This window comes from Panthera leo, chromosome A3 (genome assembly GCF_018350215.1).
Source record: "Panthera leo isolate Ple1 chromosome A3, P.leo_Ple1_pat1.1, whole genome shotgun sequence".
NCBI classification, from domain to species: domain Eukaryota; kingdom Metazoa; phylum Chordata; class Mammalia; order Carnivora; family Felidae; genus Panthera; species Panthera leo.
In genome coordinates this window covers 114,375,616-114,395,381 of record NC_056681.1, presented here as the reverse complement: position 1 = coordinate 114,395,381, position 19,766 = coordinate 114,375,616, and positions in this window count along the sequence as shown.

Sequence of the window (19,766 nt, the reverse complement as noted above, 5' to 3'; positions counted from 1 at the left end):
TTAGGTAACCAGCTAGTATTCGTCAGCAACAAGTCATCCTTTATTACTTTGGAGGAAATCAACCCTTGATATTCTACACACATCTGGGAAGTAGATCCTTCTAGAATCAAGAAGTTGGTATTATCGAAAAAGGAACTGAGTCAAAACTAAAAGCTTCTGAATTTCACCCTAGGTCAGTTACTGCAGGCACACAAAAGCTCAAGGAATAGAAAAAGCCCAGAAGCAATTTAAACCCACTTTATATGTCTGCATCTGTTATGTTTTTTGATAACGTCTTTTGTACTCAATAAACTCTGTAACCCTGGGGGCATTTGTGGAGGACAATATGGGCTTGTCTGGACAGAATGTAAGGTCTCTCTTTCCAATCTGAGAGCTCCAGCACAAAGCAGGAAGGAGAGTCCTTACTTGTAGCTCATGCAAAGGATCAACTCACATTTGCTATGTAGACAATATGGCCCAATGAGTAGCCATGTAGGAAAATTATTTGCACAATTTGTTTGCACCTCCTATTCCTCTCACCTGACTTGTTTTCCTTATTATCATCTGAAATACTATACAATGTACCTACTTACGTGTTTATTGTCTGCACCCTATTCTCTCTGCACCCAAGAGAATGTAAGTATGGCAGACATGTCTACCTTTTCACCAAATGTTCATGCCCTCCTTCTCTAATGAAGAGTTTCTGCTGGGAGGTCACTCACCATTTCCCATCCCCTTATATGCAAGGGAGCCCTATGACTGGGTTCTCACGAATATAATATGGGCGAAAGTGGTGTTCACAATATCTAGGCTCCCAACCTCTCTCTCCCACTGTCTGATCACTAATGTCAATGCCCAGGGTGACCTTGGAAGCCACACACTGAAAATGGCAGAACTTCCTGTAAGCCTAAATGCTTTAAAAAGTATAGTAATCTGAGGTGCCTGGGTGGCTGAGTTGGTTAGGCATCCAACTCTTGCTATCGGCTCAGGTCATAATCTCATGGTTTGTGGGTTTGAGCCCTGAGTCAGGCTCTGCGCTGATAGCATGAAGCCTACTTGGGATTCTCTCTCTCTCCTTCCCTCTCTCTACCTCTCCCACCACCCACCTCCTGCTTGTGCATACATGCTTGCTCTCTCTCTCTCTCTCTCTCTCTCAAAATAAACAAATAAACTTAAAAATAAATACAAAAATCTGAGTATTCGCTTCCACCACCCTTGTAGCTATTGGGAAGGAAGATTTTCCCCCTACTATTCAAAGTGATTCTAGACGGTCTAAGAATTAAATTGACAAGAGACAGTTAAACAGGAGAAAAAGAAAAACAAAGTTTAATTACCTGCACACAGAGGACCAATAACAAAATTGAAACCCAAGTAAATGATCAAGCCTGGCAGTATGTCTATTTTTTAGACAAAGAAACAAATGTGTTAGGAACTGATAGGACAAAGAAAACTTATGTTCAAGAGCTTCAGTTGGTAAGGAATTCTAAACAGAATTTGGACTGGGTAGTAAATTAATAAAAGTAGCAAGGTTTATACAGTCTTCTTTGCCCTAAATTTCCTATCTATGGTGACAAAGACGTCTTGGTACAGAGAGGATACCTTTCACAGGGATAATTTATTTCCTGCTTTCTGGAGACAAAGGCTGGGGCGGGGGTGCAGTCAGGATGTTCTTCTTGTTCTGGTTATTTCTTAAATAACTTTAATTCAATAAAATTAATATGCCAAAATGGTAAATTTGGGGGGCAGCTTGCCCTTGGCTCCCACATCATCTAGGTGACTTTATAGAAACAAGAAATAAGTCTGTATTGTGCTTACCCACTGAGATTTCTGGGATTGTCTGTTACAGCACCTAGTATTACATCTACTAATACAATATGTTTGCTAAGGGCAGAGATGTTTATCTGTTTTCTTCAGTAGAAAGCAGAGCCCCCTTGAGTGGAAAACACTACATGGACATGATAGACACAATATTTATTCAAAAAAATACTTGTTGAATAATGAATGAAGAACAAATGAATGAATAACAGCAAGGCCAGAACATGGTTTTAATTAAAGGCAAGTAAGCAGGACTTGAATGTCTGACTTGGTCCACTTGCAAAGCTGCATGTGGAAGCAATGTCACCAAGGATCATGGGCTCCTGAACAAAAGACAACTTTGGTCTCATCCCCAGGTCCTTGGCCTTAAGTGTCCACATCCCCACACTCTGTTTTAAGGATGGGCTTCAGAGCAGCCCTTTACACCGGGCAATAGTCACACAACCATTTCATTTATCAGTTTTTTTTTGGGGGGGGGGGGTCACAACATAAAATTTTATTTTTTTATATCAAATTTATTGTCACATTGGTTTCCATACAACACACAGTGCTCATCCCAACAGGTGCCCTCCTCAATACCTATCACCCACCCTCCCCTCCCCCCCACCCCCCATCAACCCTCAGGTTGTTCTCAGTTTTTAAGAGTCTCTTATGCTTTGGCTCTCTCTCACTCTAGCCTCTTTTTTTTCCCCCTCCACCAGGGTCTTCTGTTAAGTTTCTCAGGATCCACATAAGAGTGAAACCATATGGTATCTGTCTTTCTCTGTATGACTTATTTCACCTTGCATAACACTCTCCAGTTCCATCCACATTGCTACAAAAGGCCATATTTCATTCTTTCTCGTTGCCACACAGTATTCCATTGTGTATATAAACCACAATTTCTGTATCCATTCATCAGTTGATGGACATTTAGGCTCTTCCAATAATTTGGCTATTGTTGAAAGTGCTGCTGTAACATTGGTATACAAGTGCCCTTACACATCAGCACTCCTGTATCCCTTGGGTAAATTCCTAGCAGTGCTATTGCTGGGTCATAGGGTAGGTCTATTTTTAATTTTTTGAGGAACCTCCACCCTGCTTTCCAGAGCGGCTGCACCAGTTCGCATTCCCACCAGCAGTGCCAGAGGGTTCCCGTTTCTCCACATCTTCTCCAGCATCTATAGTCTCCTGATTTGTTCATTTTAACCACTCTGACTGGCGTTAGGTGGTATCTGAGTGTGGTTTTGATTTGCATTTCCCTGATGAGGAGCGACGTTGAGCATCTTTTCATGTGCCTGTCGGCCATCCGGATGTCTTCTTTAGAGAAGTGTCTATTCATGTCTTCTGCCCGTTTCTTCACTGGATTATTTGTTTTTCAGGTGTGGAGTTTGGTGAGCTCTTTATAGATTTTGGATACTAGCCCTTTGTCCAATATGTCATTTGCAAATATCTTTTCCCATTCCATTGGTTGCCTTTTAGTTTTGTTGATTGTTTCCTTTGCTGTGCAGAAGCTTTTTATCTTCATGAGGTCCCAATAGTTCATTTTTGCTTTTAATTCCCTTGCCTTTCGGGATGTGTCAAGTAAGAAATTGCTGCGGTTGGGGCACCTGGGTGGCTCAGTCGGTTGAGCAACCAACTTCGGCTCAGGTAGTGATCTCACGGTTTGTGAGTTCGAGCCCTGTGTCGGGCTCTGTGCTGCCAGCTCAGAGCCTGGAACCTGTTTCTGATTCTGTGTCTCCCCCTCTCTCTGACCCTCCCCCACTCATGCTCTGTCTCTCTCTGCCTCAGAAATAAATAAACATTAAAAAAAATTTTAAGAAAGAAATTGCTGCGGCTGAGGTCAGAGAGGTTTTTTCCTGCTTTCCCCTCTTAGGGTTTTGACGGTTTCCTGTCTCACATTCAGGTCTTTCATCCATTTTGAGTTTATTTTTGTGAATGGTGTAAGAAAGTGGTCTAGTTTCATCCTTCTGCATGATGCTGTCCAGTTCTCCCAGCACTGTTTGTTAAAGAGACTGTTTTTTTTTCATTGGATATTCTTTCCTGCTTTGTCAAAGATTAGTTGGCCATATGTTTGTGGGTCTAGTTCTGGGGTTTCTTTTCTATTCCACTGGTCTATGTGTCTGTCATTTATCAGTTTTAATGTTACTCTGCTGTATCCTAGACACTGTACTGCGTATTGATCAACTATAGGGTCAGAGAGGCTTAAAGAGCACCTCATTGTACCTTATAGATAAGTCAGGATCCCTGAGCCAGCACTGTAGACCCAGAACTTACCTTCCTTCTTAAATATCAACACTCCCCAGTGCAGAGATGCAGAATTCAGTCTTATATACTGATATCCTCAAAGTATTTATCATATGAAAATTTGAGAGCTTCCTTCAGCCCTCCCCAACCCAGTTTTATTACAGTAGTCTGTCAGATGACAATTCAGGATGCAGGCCTCTACAGGGAGATCACCTGCTGTTCCCATTCTAAATTTGTCATTGAATCAGAATGCTCCACAGGAACAAGTGGTGCTAATGCTGTTTTTTGATTTTTCTTTTAAAAAGGAAGGAACTCCTTCTCTTCTGGAAAAAAAAAGTCCATTAAACCACTGTTAATATCCTAAAGCATACAACCCCAAAGTAGAACATAGTCCCCAAAGTAATCAGGGGCAGAAGGCGAGCTAGCCACCTCAGACTTGTTCTCTGGAACGTTTCATTTTCCCAGTGTTCAGGGAGAAGATGTGGAAACTGGAGTCACCTGCATGGAGGCTTCCATCCTCACACATCCTTCACTGCGGTCTCGTCCCTGCCTGGATGATGCTGTCCGCTGCGGATGGCACCAGTGCCGCACTTTTGGAAGAGGTCTACCCCTTTTTCCAGAGCCATAAAAGCCAGCTGATCATTGCATCTGAGGGTTAATGTTTGAGATTTTAGCCATCCGTGAGTAATTCCCAAGTCTCAGGATATGATATCTGCTGGTTTTCTGAAGCATGGGTTTTAATCTCATGAGCTAGGCTGCCCCATCCATATCACAGCACACTGAGAAATTCTCACTGACAGATTTCAGGGGCTGCTTATACTGTTAGTTTTGTTTTAATACATTTCGTGACAACTGGAGAAATTAGGACGTCCACATCTCCTTACTGATTTAACAACTTGAAGCTCTTTTAGGCGAGTATATGGCTCTTGCTATAAAGGCTGCAGTGGGAGGCCTCCAGTTCTGAGGCCAGTCTACAGGCCAAAGCTAAATCACTTCCACAGTGGGAGACATTTTGAAGAGGACAAAGATTTACGAGGTCGCGAATATGTGCCAGGTCCTGGGCTGGTCATTCTATATGGATCTCATTTACTTTGTACAACATCCCTACGACCTAGATATAATTTCTTGTTTTCTATATAAGGAAGCTGTCTGGGATCAGAGGGGTTAAATAACTCATGTCTGGTAAGGGGGAACCAGGATTTAAACCAAGTCCCTCTGAGACTAGAACCCTCAGACAGCAACAGAGAGCAGAGACTAGGCTTTCCCAGTTCGACGCCTCTCCTAGAATGGTCCTTTGACCCATTACAGGGGTTAGAGGCAGGGGTGAAACTGCTTCCTTGACAAAGTTCTCACTTAGCACTGAGGAAGAGCCAGCACTGAGAAACGGCCAAGAGAGAGTCAGAGTGGGGGCAGCAGAGGAGGAAGCAGCAGGAGTCTAGGGTCTGTGGGGCTGAGGCAGGTACCGGCCCTAAGGCCTGTCTTCTGAAAAACCACACAGAGATGGTTTATAGCTATTTTTACTCTCATAATCCCCATAACGTGCTCTGAGGACCGAGAACACCCAGTGAACAGAAAACAGGTATCTGATTACGATCATATGGGAAATTCTACAATCCCAAAGAAATGTAGAATATAAAAAAGTTATAGGGAGAGAGAAGAACCAGACTGTGGGAAGGGAATCCAATCTTAGCTTTCACGCATCTGACATTTTGACTCCTTGGAGACCTAGAAAAGGGCCCAGGTCTCAGCCTCACTCTGCCAGAAGTAGAAGTAGATAAAATACAACTTTTGTACTACAGCCACCAGTCCCCCCAGAAGCCCAGACCCAGGGTGTGCAGAGAAGGTGGAGGCAGGGTGGACTTGGCCCCTTTTCTCTCAGGAGAACCAGATGTATTGATAGACTTAAGAACCTGTGGGCCTGAGGTTTCCTGTATGGAGGCTAAAACCTTTCCCCGCCATGTTCCAGGAAGCTGACTAGTCTAGAAGTCATAGACTTAAGACATAAGCAGATGAGAAGGAAGACAGAAGACCTAAAGGAAGGGAGAATAGGAGAGGATTCCAGGGATGGTGAACATAGAATGGCAACCACAGTTATTTCAGGGACACTTCATGGCCCCTTAGCAGATTTCCTATCCCTGTGATTCTTGGCTGCCCTTTCTCTCCAGTTGAGTAGCCAGACCAGAATACTTAATAGTCCTTAGTGACCTGGCATGTGTCATTTTTCAGTCTTGATCACTATCAGTGTCTTCCCTATACTGAATGTTCCCTATTCATTATTTCTATCTTATTATCACCATTATTCCGAGAATCTCACATGGAAGTAGGAACTGGAGTGACAAGAATCTTGTGAATGAATCATACAGCCCCAACAGCCCCATCTAGGGTGCCAATAAAGTAGCAACTCCAGGAAAGGCATGAAACACTTTGCCTGGAGCTAAATAGAAGTGCTTCCATGGTGGGTCTGTGAGCAGAGCTTGTGAATTTATCCCCCCACCCCACCAAAAGTACACACATGCGCGCACACAGACACAAATATATACACATAAATATATAAAAAATGTAAATATAAATGTGTATATGTAAATATAAATGTGTATATGTAAATACACACACACACACACACACACACATTTCCCAAGCTTCCCTATGACTTTGGTATGAATAGACAGAGGCCCTACTCAACTGGTCTAGAGAATTTTGGCAACCAAGCATTGGGTTAGATGAAGCCATAGAAAAAGTCCCAGTGTAGGAGACAAGAGGCTCAGGTGACAGCCAAGGATCTGCTCTTCTCTCTGACATTTTTGGCAAGACCCCTTCCCATCTATAAAATTCCACAGGCACTTCCAGTTCTGACAATGCTTGCGATAATGCATGAATGCTTGGACTTTTTTTTTTTTTTTTTTTTTTATCTTTCTTTCCAAAAACAAAGACTGCCCTAGTGTGCAATGGCTCTTTTTATTCATGTTCTCTGAGCCTTGCCCGGCTCTGAACAAGTTGTACCTTGCTACAAGGACACTCCCATTTCTTATCTAGCATTGGTGTAGCTAAGGAAAAGAAAATGATATCAGGTGATGGAAGTGCTCTAGTTTATTCCTTACTTATTTTCACATGTAACCGTGTGGACCAGTATTTCCTAATGTGGAGTATCCTCGAGTAGTCCTCTGAAAGTGGAGTATCCTTGAGTAGCAAGCTTCTGAAATGTTCCTGACAGTTTTGTAGAATTACAAAATATGTTGTCAGCCTGAGACTCTTGTCCACCAAAGCATAGAGTGGACTCCTTTAAAAGATCCATTGGTGGATGGAGGTGCCAAGAAGTTTCTTGCTGGCAAGGTCTGGGACTCCTACAAATTAAGGCCAGTAACTCTGAAAGCTGGACTCACCAACGATAGAAAATGGCTCACCATGGCCCTACCTTGAGGACAGGTGAGAGGTGGCCCTGCTCTGTCTTCCCTGTGCTCATGTCCCTCCCCACTAGGTAACAAGTTTTTTGGGCCTAAGGGAAGTAAACACTCATAGCCTATGTCACTCACCTTTACAGCATGCCCCCACATACCCAGGTTTATGACAAACTGGCCCCCAACTCACATCCAAGACTCAGTCTAGCCATTTACCCTGGCCTGTCCCTCCAAAGGAGAGCCACGCTCCTTGTATGTGCCATCAAGACCCATCTGGGACCAGCTTATCTGCCAGCCTAATTTCTGGCCACCTCTCCCACAAAATCCATCTTTTGGCCGGTAGACTAGTCTCTGATTCCTGAACTCACCACCAAACTCCAATGCCTTTGCCCAGGTCATTCCTTCAGCCTAGAACTTCCTTTCCTCACTTCTTCCCCTACTGAATCCTCTAAAGCTCAGCTTAGATACAACCAGTTTCTCCAGGCCCATAGCCTCAGACTCACAGCAATATCCAGGACAATTCATTGGTCCCTCATCTGTTTCCATTATATTGTATTCCTACCTCTATTATGGCATGTAACACAGAGATCTGGTCTCGCTTATTTTTGTATCCCCAGTGACACATGGTAGTCATCTGTAAATATTTGCTCGGTGACCTCTACTCAGCTGAGGAAGGCAGAAGGAAAGGCATCCGTTCTTCTCACATGGTTTGCTTGAGCCTGCCTCCCTCCCATCCAGGAGAGAAAGTCATCATGATCTGACACTTATTTGTATCATTACTCTTCTCCTTTTTTCTTCCTTTCCACCATGATTGTCATCTTGTACTCTAATTTGTACAGTATTTTGATGCTTTTATTATATAGATCACTTTGTGGTATCCTCAGAAATTATAATATATGATATCATAAGCCTCATTTTCTTTTTTTTTTCAATATATGAAGTTTATTGTCAAATTGGTTTCCATACAACACCCAGTGCTCATCCCAAAAGGTGCCCTCCTCAATACCCATCACCCACCTTCCCCTCCCTCCCACCTCCCATCAACCCTCAGTTTGTTCTCAGTTTTTAAGAGTCTCTTGTGTTTTGGCTCTCTTCCACTCTAACCTCTTTTTTTTTTTCCTTCCCCTCCCCCATGGGTTTCTGTTAATTTTCTCAGGATCCACATAAGAGTGAAACCATATGGTATGTCTTTCTCTGTATGATAAGCCTCATTTTCAACTGAAGAAATTTCATTTTCAAATGAAGCCCCACTTTCATTTCACCTAAGAGTGAGCAGCGGTTTGAACTTGAACCCCACTTTTTTTAATTCCAAAGTCAGTGCTCCTTCTACTCTTCTGGATCCCCAAGATTACAACTTGGGCACCCATGTTTCCCTCATGACCCAGAAGATCATGTAGACCCTGAGAACTGACCAGTACAGATATCTAGTTAACACTGGATTTGGACAAATAAGGAAAAGTTAGGGTACAAACCCTCACAAAATAGCAACAATGAAAATCTAGGGATTTGAATTAAGTAAACTCCAATCACCGAAATTCTGGTTTAAGTGAAGTAAAACTTTCCAGAAAACTGAAGGTCATATGAGAATGACTCATGGGTTGGAGCTCTGCCATAATCAATGATTGGTGCTTGCCCATGAGGAACATTTCAAAAGGAATTTGAAAGAATGTTTGCTAAAGGGATGGAAGCGGTTCAGAAATGGGTGAGTAAAGGGGCACCTGGGTGGCTCAGCTGGCTGAGCATCCGACTTCAGCTCAGGTCATGATCTCCCCGTCCATGGGTTCGAGCCCTGCATCGAGCACTGTGCTGACAGCTCAGAGCCTGGAGCCTGCTTTGGATTCTGTGTCTCCCTCTTTCTCTGCCCCTGTACCGCTCACATTCTGTCTCTCTCAAAAATAAACATTAAAAAAATTATAAAAAAAAAAAAGAAATGGGTGAGTAAAGACTATAAGGGTGAGAAAGGGACATATAGGAGAACTGGTCTAGCAGAGGATGAGGAAGGACTCCAGGAAGTAGCTGAAAGAAAGCCAACCCTAGGCAGAGGCAGGGTGAGCTGGGCCCATCTGACCACCTCTGTGTTCTCAGAGTGTTCAGAAGCATGATGCCAACTTAACTGCACCAAGTCAGGTGGATCAGCTCTGGCAGGAAAGTGTCAGACCACGGACTTATCTGTCCCCACTCCAGAGAAAGCCCTGGAAAGCTAAGACAATCTTTTCTCACCTCTCTTACGGAAAGGAGTAGCTAGATACTGTGCTGGCTGCTCAAGTAGAACCTCCCTTTCTTTCCAGAAGGTTTCCCAGGTTCCCACTGTGCCCCCCTCAGAAAGCAAATGCCCCCAATCTCAAGTCCCTTTCTGCTTGGACATGAGTGGGGAAGCTCTTCCTCACTTTTATACTGTGTAGCAAGTGTCATGATGCTGTACTGGCCTTTGTAGAATCGGATAAGGAATAATACAGTGCCTGGCTCCTGCCGGTAAAGGCCAGTTTTCCAGGGTATAAGAATAGGGTATAAGAAGCAGATATCGGGGCACCTGGGTAGCTCAGTCAGTTAAGCGTCCAACTTCAGCTCAGGTCATGATCTCACAGTCTGTGATTTCGAGCCCCGTGTCAGGCTCTGTGCCGACAGCTCAGAGCCTGGAGCCTGTTTCGGATTCTGTGTCTCCTTGTCTCTGCCCCTCCCCTGCTCATGCTCTGTCTATCTCTGTCTCAAAAATAAATAAAAACATTAAAAAAAAATTTTTTTAAATAAAAAAAAAAAAAAGAAGCAGATATCAACTCCAAGAAGCAGTAATTGGCATGACCTGAATTAAAGAGTCCAACTTTGCACCCCTCTTCACATGCCTAGTGCCTGCCTTCTCCCTCATTAAAGACCTGGAGATCCAGCCCTTTCCTACCAAGCATCCATGGAAAGAAAGCATGGGGAGGACGACTAGAAGCTTTGTTGCTGAACAAAGCTTAACATACATGTAGGTCATCCCAATTCCCACCAGGACATTTCTGGAGCCCCAAGTGACTGCAAGTCCTGAAACCCTTGGCAGAACTACTACCTGACGATTAGTCACCTCCAAGAGTTGCAGATCAACTTCAGGACAGACACGGCAGCAGCAAGTGGGAGCAGTGGGTGGCTCTGTCTGAGCGATAGTTGCCTGCAGCTGCCCCGGCATACCCCTAATTACGGTGTGTTCTCCAACTTGAGAAGTCCACAGTTGGTTCTGGGAGGCATTCTGGGAGAGAGATCCCATGGCTGGCCTCCTCCTCTGGAGCATCTCACTGTGTTCACATGGACACTAGGTGATGCCTCAGGCATCTGAAGCATCTCTGAGAGGACTGTCTTGGGCCAGTGGCTCCAACTGGGAGCTCTATGAATCCCCAGTTTCCCACCTCAGCCCACCACAGCTGGTGCGAGAATAACCAACAGGAGTCAGGAAAGGTCTTGTTATTTTGATTCTCAAAGCTTGCCCCCCTGGCCTCTTCCATTACACTCCTAAGAACTGATTTTTATCACACAAGAACTCTTTCCAGGAGACTGAAAAATTTCCTTTAACACCACGCCAGTAGGAAGAGCATTCAAGGAAAAAAATTCTAGGGATGAGATCTAGAGGAAGAAATATTAAGAGGATAGTGGTGGTGTATGCAGCGTCACTAACATACAGCGAGGGAGAGACAGAGACAGGGAGAGAGCGAGAGACAGAAAGAGAAAGATTGAGAGAGAGAATAGAATTCAAATTTTTGTGTTCAAACTCAGGCTCTCCACTCACACTCGCATTCTTGGGCAAGATCCCTACACTCCCTGAACTAATGTCACCATCTGTCTAATGGAGATATTATTTTCCTTACTTGGTGGTTATAAGGAAATAACTTCAATTGCCAGTAATAGAGCAGATATTCAGGAGATGTTTCTTGAAGCTGAATTTGGGGCTTGGCAGTATTTTATAAGGTATTTTAGTCACTTTCAAAAGAACCTCCTGGCCACATGCATCTGTCAATAAACCAGTGACATCAATTAGGTACTTCTTGGAGAAAGACCCTGAGTCCCACACACCAGTGACAACCAGCAGATAGGGAGAAAGCATGGACTCCTAGCTTGCCTTGGGCCATACTGCCTCAGTAAGTATACAAAGTTCCTTGACTTCAGTAGTGGTGAGCCACACAGAGATGGTATTTTGTGGTCTCTGACACCCAGGACTTCTTTGTAGGTCAGGTCCTATCCCAGCAAATGCAAAGGCAGCAGTAAGGATTTGGATCAGAGAGTCAAGGCACCTTTGTATCAGGTGCAGGAGATTTTCTTCCAGGCAATCTCATTTTCTCTCCCTTTATCAAGTCATAAATATCTACTCCTCTTTACATCTGTTGCTGATTCATTCACCCCTCCACTGCATTTGGACCCAAAGTCATGACTTCTGAAGTCTAGAGAGACGTGATCAAGCTAAACTCTCCTAGAAGTGATACAGATCACTTCTGCTCACAGTTTGTTGGCCAAAGCAGTCACAATGGCCACACATGACTTCAAGGAAGTGTGTCTATCAGGCAGTTTAGTTTGGGTTAAACTGTGGCCACAATTAACCCCCAAAATGTCAATGGTTTAGAGGCAATTTATTTCTTGCTCATGTGACATGCTACCTAGAGGTCACCTAAAGCCTTGGGATCCAAGCTAAAGGGGCAGCTCCTACATGAAACATTGCCATTCTGACAACAGATGGGAAAGAGAGTTTGTGGATTGGTGCAGTGGCTGTAATGCTTCTTCTCAGAAGTGGCACACCTCCTTTCCCATAAGTCATGTGGCTATATCTGATATCAAAGAAATATAGTCCTTCAAATAGAGAAGTACCACAGGTCAGATGAGGAAGCCTGATGAGTAAGCCAAAGGGTCAGGAGGTGTAATAATCTTATCACAATGGAGGAGCAGAAGATATCAGGAATAATAACCTAACCTAACACAGTAGGAAAATATAACCTTACCTGTAACTCAAAGTGGGGGAGAATGGAATATTAGGAATATCTACCATTAGTAGCATAGTAAATGTAAATACAGAAAGCTATAAACTACACTTTGTAGGAGTGATACATCCTGGATTAGGGATTAGGGGATTAGGAATAGTTGCAGAAAAACAGACAATTGATTCCATCCTGGGAAAATTATTATTTTTACCATATTAAACAATAAATGCATTCAACAAATACTTATTGAGCACCCACTACAGGTCAGGGACTGTAATTACTGATCTACAGGGGCAAACAAAACAGGCCTGGTCTCTACCTTCATGGATATTAAACATCTTTAGAGAAAACTGACATTAAACAAATACACACACAAATAAACATATATTTACAAATTGTGTTGTTACAATAGAAAATACTGGACTGTCAAGACACAGAAAAACAGAGACCATACTGAGGAAGTGATATTGGAACTGAGTGTATTGACTCAGAGGGAGCCAGGCAAAGAGTGGCAGAAAGAATGTCCCAGGCAGAGTGAACAGGTTGTACAAACTTCCTGAAAGGGAAGAGGTTGGTTACTCCAGGTACTGAGGTGAAGAGGGAAACCGATATAGTGAATGAGAGGAAAAGTGTTTCAAGGGGAGGTTGGTGAGGAAAACTACATAGTGTGCGTCCTTGAGACCATGTTAAGGGTTTTTAGGTTGTGTTTGAAGTGAAAAACTTCCTTGATAGTTTTCAATGCAGGGGGGTGGGGGGGACAGTTAAGGGTGAGTGGGAGATATTATCTTATACTCCTTTATTTAATCATTCTGGCTGCTACATGGGAGTGGATTGAAGGGGGGCACGAGGTGAAATAGGAAGACCAATTGGAAGTTAGGCAGGAGTCAGACAAGAGGTGAGAATGGCTTGGGTTACAGCTGTGCACAGGAATATGGACATGTCAATGATAATTTCAAGACATGTTTTAGAGATAAAATCCAGAGCAATTTGTGATGAATTAGAATATGTGGGTTGAGGGGAAGAGGACAAAAGAAGAAGGTAGCAGGAAAGATGGAGCTGGTTCTGCTTTGGTGCAATGGACCCAAACATGGAAGAATAATGGAGGGGTGGAAATGGAGAAATCAATTATTTACTCTGGGACATGTTAATGTTGGGACTTCTGTGAGCCATCAAATTTAGAAATACTAAGTAAAAGTCATTGAATACAAGAGTCTGGGGACCAGAAGAAAGAGCTGGGCTACAGATAATCATTTAGGGGTCATAAGAGATAAAAATATAAATGCGTGGAATGAAGATTTAAGGGGAGAAGAAGAGGACCATGGACTGCTCCCTGAGGAACTCAAGTGTTAGAATTCAGGCAGGGGAGGAAGCAGAGGTGTCAGAAAAGGAGTCTGGGACCAGGAGTTAGGAGAAAATCAAGGGAGTTTGGTGCCATGGAAGCCAAGAGAAGAAGCATAGCATTCCGAAGGTAGTAGTTAACAGACTAGAATGCCACAGAAAGTTCCAGTAAAAGGACAGAGAAATCATCACTGGCATGGCAGCGTGAAACCAACCACCTAACAAGATCAGTTTCTGTGGTGGGGAGGAGGCAGGAGCAAAACTGAATACACTGAAGAAAAAATAAGAGATAAGGATGTGACCTGGAAGCTCTTAGAAGAGCAGCTAAGTAGGAGATCAGGGCAATAGCTGGAGATTAGTGTGGCATACAGATGTTTGAATATTTATTGGATGGATCCAATAGAGAGCTAAGGGTTAAAGACAGTGAGAGCAGAAACCTTAACAAAGGAACAGTTGGATAAGGCAAATAGAGGGTGAGATCCAGTGCACCAATGGGTCCCTGACCTTGCAGAGGAGAGGAGGATACCACCTCCCAGACAAAGGAGAGAAGGAAAATTGGGTGGTAATGCCATGAGGTGTTTGGAGTTGGTAGCAGGGAGAAATGGATAGACTCTCTTTATTATATGCTGTTTGGGGCTTTAAAAAAAATTAATACAAGTCAAAGTGATGAGCTAAGAGGAACACAGTATGGAATGAGTAAAGCTAGAATATTCCTTGAGGAGAGCAAAATAGGCTTGTCAGCAGTGAGGTTGGAAATCACGAGCTTAGAAGAAGGTTGGTCATCACAGAACTAGAGTCACATCAGTCTACCCAGTTGTGGGATTTTTGCCCAGAAACACTCAGATGCATGCAAGCAGGCACAGAACAAGCAGTGGCTTGCTTTATGCAGGGTTGAGCTGCAACCGGTAAATGGAATAGGAAGAAAAGAGGCAAAAGAGTTGAGGTTATCTACAAGGGAGCAATAACAATAATAATGGGCCGTGGACTCCATCCTGGTAGAGGGAAGTGAAGAAATGAGAATGGTGGATACAGAAAAATGGCAGGGCCGTCAAGGTGGAGAGATCCACGAGGTCAAGAAGAATGTAGTTCCAGTAGGATGTTTGAGTTTGTGATTTAGGTAGGAATTAGTGGAATTTCTGGTGGTTACTATGTAAGAGAATTTTTTTCTTCCTTTTTAATTCACATACCGTGCGGTGCACAGATCTTAGTTTCTATATCAGTAAGTTGTCACAAATGAATATACTTATTTCCCCCATCATATCGATCATTCTAGAAAGTTTTTTAATGCTCCTTCCCAGTTAATCCCCACCCTCTATCCTCCAAAGTGGCAATGTCCTGATTTCTATCACAATAGATTACTTTTGTCTGCTTTAGAATTTTATACAATATGCACACTTTTGTATACATTGGTACATGATTTATTTCACTTGGCATGATGTTTTTGAGATTCACCCATGCTGTTTTGTGCTCTATTTGTTCATTCATTTTTACTGTTGAATTGTATTGCATTATAAGAATACACTACAATGCACTTATCCATTCTTCTATTGATAATGTCTTTTTTCCAGTTTTGGGCTATCATGAATAAAACCACTCTGAACATTCATGTGCAAGTCTCAGTTCTGGACCCTGTTTTCTTTTTTCTTGGGTAAATAACCAGTGGCAAAAATTCTAGAGAGAATTCCCAAGTAGGTGTATGTTTAACTTCATAAGAAACTGCTAGATAGTTTTTCAAGGTGGGTGTACCTTTTTACACTCCCACTGGCGACATACAAGAGTAATAGCTACTCCATGTCATGTCCAATATTTGCTGTGTCAGTCCCTTTCATTTTAACCATTTAAGTAGATATAAAGTGATGCCTTATTGTGGTTTTAATTTCCACTCTCTTGATAACTAATGATGTTGAGTATCTTTTCATATGCTTACTGAGAATTTGTAGTTCTTCTTTTGTGGAGTGTCTTTTAAATGGGGGTTTTGGGGACACCTGGGTGGCTCAGTTGGTTAAGCATCCAACTTGCGATTGGATCAGCTCGGGTCATGAGTTGTGGGATCTAGCCCTGTGCTGGGCTCCACACTGGGCATGCAGCCTGCTTAAGATTCAGTCTCTCTCTCTCTCTCTCCCTCACTCTCTCTCAAAAAAAATCAAAAAGACAAAAACAATAAAAAACAAAAATAATAGTAATAATGGGGGGCTTTGTCTTTGTGTTGTTGAGCTGTGGAAATTCTGTATATATTCTGAATTTAAGTGTCTACTTGATGTAAACATACATCTCAATTACATATTCCCAGTCTGTAGCTTGCCTATTCACTTTCTTTTTTTAATGTTTATTTACTTTTGAGAGAGAGAAAGAGAGAGCGTGAGTGGGGGAGGGGCAGAGAGAGAGGGAGACACAGAATCCGAAGCAGGATCCAGGCTCTGAGTTGTCAGCACAGACCCTGATGCGGGACCTGAACCCATGAACTGTGAGATCATGACCTGAGCCAAAGTCAGACACTTAAGCGACTGAGCCACCCAGGCACCCCTTGCCTGTTTGTTTTCTTAATGGTATCTTCAGATAAGAAGTTTTAAAATTTTGTTTCAGTGTAATTTATTGATTATTTATGGTTAATGGATTATGTTCTAATTAAGAAAATTTTGCCCACCTCAAGGTAACAAAACTATTGTATGTTTTCTTATAGAAGCCTTATAGTTATAGTTTTTGTGTTATCAAATTAATTTTTGTACATGCTATGAGATAGGGCTAGGTTTCATAATTCCCATACAATAATCTGGTTGTTTCATCACCTCTGGTAAATTAACCTTCATATCCCATCAAATTCCTTTGGTAATTTGTTGAAAACTGACTGTAGTACATGTGTGGGCCTATTTCTAGACTTTATATTCTATTCCATTTGTCTATTTGTCTGTTCTTATGCCCCTGTCACATTGTCTTAATCACTACAGTTTATAATTCTTGTTTTTTAAGTTTATTTCTTTATTTTTGAGAAAGACAGAGACAGCATGAGCAGGGGAGGGGGAGAGAGGGAGGAGGGAGACAATCCTAAGCAGCCTCCACACTGTCAGCACAGAGCCCTCTGTGGGGCTTGAACTCACAAAACTGTGAGATCATGACCTGAGTCGAAACCAAGAGTTGGATGCTTAACTAACTGAGCCACCCAGATGCCCCTGTAGTTTTATAATTCTTAAAGTTAGGAAGCAAAAACTGTTATTTTTCAAGATTGTTTCAACTATTTTAAAGGTCTTTTCTATGTTTTGTAAGTGTTAAAAATCTGCTTATCGATTTCTACAAAAAAATTCTAAGGGATTTTGTTTAGGGTTGTATTTCTACAGAGGAATTTAGAGAGAATTAACATTTTAACAACGTTCAGGGTTCTCATCATGAACATGGGCTATCTCCCCATGTACTTAGATCTTTAATTTCTCCCCACAATGCTGTGCAATTGCCAAGGTACAGGACTTGAACACCTCTAGTTAAATTTATTCGTAAGCATTTTATATTTTTTATGTTATTGTAAGTGATAATGCTTTTAAAATTTCATTTTCCAAGTTTCATTGCTAGCATATAGAAATATAATTGAGTTTTGTATAATGACCTTGTATCCTAGGACATTGGTAAATTCACTCCTTCTAGTAGTTTTTATTTATCTGAGGATAAAGTGTTTTAATTATTCATCTCCAATATTTATGTCTTTATCTTTTTAAATTTTTACCTTATTATATTGATTTTTTATCTCCAGAACAATGTGGAGTAGAAGTGGCAAGAGTAGACATCACTGCCTTGCTTCTGTTCTTAGGAAGATAAGAGTTTTGTATCTGTCTTATTTCTCCCACTAAACAGTAAGATCCTCCAAAGTAGGAATCATGACTTACCCAGAGTTGTATTCTCCATCATGCTCAACATAGGAATGTTTCTGACATTTAAGAAGAGTTTAGTAAACACTTATTGATGTTGACATGAATGACAGTTGGTGGAAGTGCCTTGGGACCTCTGTTTTGAATACTGGCCTCATTTGGTGTTGATCTCTTAATGTTTATCTATTTGTTTTGGAGAAGAGAGCACATGAGCAGGGGAGGAGCAGAGAGGGAGAGAGAGAAAATTCCAAGCATGCTTCACACTGTCAGCGCAGAGCCTGTGGGGCTCAAACCCACCAACTGTGAGATCATGACCTGAGCTGAAATTAAGAATCGGACGCTCAACCATCTGGAGCCACCCCGGTGCCCCTGGTGTTGATCTCTTAAAATGAAGTGGCAGCTCACAAACAGGCAGCCACTTATAAAATTTTTTTTTTTTAAAAGAGTTAATAGTTTCATATTCTGAGTTTTATGCAAATATCTTATTAGAATATCTAGGCATGTCCTGGGTAAAGTGACCATTTTGAACCAGGAGGCAAAGTAAGAAACATTTCACTGATGCAGGATCATCGAGCCCAATGGTCAAGAAAGAATTGTTGAGATGTTTTGCAGTGCAAAAATGTGTTTTTATCATAGCACGACCCATGGGCAGAAAGAGCTGCATTGTGATTGCAAGGAGTGGCTGATTATACAGGGTTTTCTATCCTATGGAGGTGAAGGTGACATTAGGGCTATAGAAAATTGAGTCTATAGGTTCCTGGTGGGCTGACTGTTATTAAGATTGTGTTTTTCAAGGCGCCTGGGTGGCTCAGCCGGTTAAGCATCTGACTCTTGATTTCTGCTCAGGTCATGATGTCACGGTCACGGGGTAGAGTTCCATGCTCAGCAAGGAGCCTGCTTAAGATTCTTTCTCTCCCTCTCCCTCTGCCCCTCCCCCATGTGCATGAGTGCACACGCGCTCGTTCACGCTCTCTGTCTCAAAAAAAAAAAATTTCTGATTTTCTTGTAAATAATTAAGACAGTTATAAACTATAGTGGAGTTTCATGGCCTACAGGACTGCGATCTTTATCAGTTGATCGTTTGTTTTTCCTCTGCCTTTGTTGTCAGGCAGTGAGGAGTGCTGAGGAATGTTTTACATGTATATATCCCGCCTTAAGGCAGTGGAGATTTACCAGGTGTCAACACGTGTTTTGCCCTCATCTTGCCTTTTGCCCTCCCATCCACATTACCCTGACTCTGAAATTCTAAGCACACAAAGAACTGTTGAAAATAGCCATAATGTTCAGGTTCACCAACTGTGAGCCCCAAGTATGCCAAACTTTAAAGTTGGCTAAAGAGAATAAAAACCGGAATACTAGGATTTGTGGGAGAATGGATTCATCTATCTTATAATCATCCACTAAGTACTGTTACCAGATTGTTATTAAAGCTTTATCACCAGGTTCAGCAGCAACTGTTGATGCTTTTTCCAAAATACCATGTAATAATAAGTAACTAGCAAGTATTGAAAGCTCAGGCCAAGCATGGTGCTAAGAGCTAAAATACCTTTTGTTGTGTCATCCACCTACACCTGGTGGCGGGCATTGCACCCATTTTATCAATCAATATTAAATTTCTGCCCCCCCCCCGAAAACATGAATAGACACTTCTCTAAAGAAGACATCCGGATGGCCAACAGGCACATGAAAAGATGTTCAACGTCGCTCCTTATCAGGGAAATACAAATAAAAACCACACTCAGATATCACCTCACGCCAGTCAGAGTGGCCAAAATGAACAAATCAGGAGACTATAGATGCTGGAGAGGATGTGGAGACACGGGAAACCTCTTGCACTGTTGGTGGGAATGCAAATTGGTGCAGCCACTCTGGAAAGCAGTGTGGAGGTTCCTCAGAAAATTAAAAATAGACCTACCCTATGACCCAGCAATAGCACTGCTAGGAATTTACCCAAGGGATACAGGAGTGCTGATGCATATGGGCACTTGTACCCCAATGTTTATAGCAGCACTCTCAACAATAGCCAAATTATGGAAAGAGCCTAAATGTTCATCAACTGATGAATGGATACAGAAATTGTGGTTTATATACACAATGGAATACTACGTGGCAATGAGAAAGAATGAAATATGGCCTTTTGTAGCAACGTGGATGGAACTGGAGAGTGTGATGCTAAGTGAAATAAGCCATACAGAGAAAGACAGATACCGTATGGTTTCACT